The sequence below is a fragment of the Aplysia californica genome, unplaced genomic scaffold (genome assembly GCF_000002075.1).
Source record: "Aplysia californica isolate F4 #8 unplaced genomic scaffold, AplCal3.0 scaffold01034, whole genome shotgun sequence".
Lineage (NCBI taxonomy): Eukaryota > Metazoa > Mollusca > Gastropoda > Aplysiida > Aplysiidae > Aplysia > Aplysia californica.
Window position 1 is genome coordinate 209,385 of NW_004798304.1, and position 829 is coordinate 210,213.

Below are 829 nucleotides of genomic sequence, written 5' to 3' on the forward strand. Positions count from 1 at the left end.
AGCCTGCAGGAAGGACAACCTAGTGGACTGGAAGACCGTAAATTGTGATGAACAATGGACAGCCTGACAATGTAATTGCCTTTGAAATGTGTCTTGCGCTCTACTCACTAATGTAAGACATTATGTGACTTATGATTTCTGTAGTTAAAGTAAAAGAGTAATCATTGGTGGGTCAGAAACTTTCATTTTTTGCATTTAGGTGGGGTTTTTTAGTTTAGTTTTAGTGGAAGTTTTACGGCGCTCGCAACTGCATAAGGTCATATGAGCGCAAGATTTTGGTGTTTCTCAAACACTGCCTCCTGGCCATTTATAAGTCCTGAAAATATTATACTTAAGAGTTATACATTTGTTATGATTAATTTGACTCAAATCAAAATGATACGTAATATTTGCTATCTACAGTTTCGTTTTCTTTTGTTAAAAAAAAAGAAAATTTGCACTGATGGTTCTGGCTTTAAGTATTTTTGCTTTAAGATCACATATTCTTGACATAGTGTCGAAGGCTTATTGTTGACCCACTAGAACTTAATTTTTCAAGTCTTCTTTGCTAACAATAGAATTGTTTGCTCCAACCCCATGTTGTTGACCATTTAGAACTTGTTTCTTGAATTAAATTCCAACAGAGATTGTTGACCTTGTAAAACTCATATCTTGACTTAGCTCCAATCCACGTTGTTGACTCTTTAGAACTTGTATCTTGACTTAGTTCCAATCCCACATTATTTGCCCATTAAAAGTTGTATCTTGACTTATCTCCGACCCCACATTGTTGACTCATTAGAACCCATGTATTGACTTAGCCGCAACACCACGTTACTCACCCTTTAGA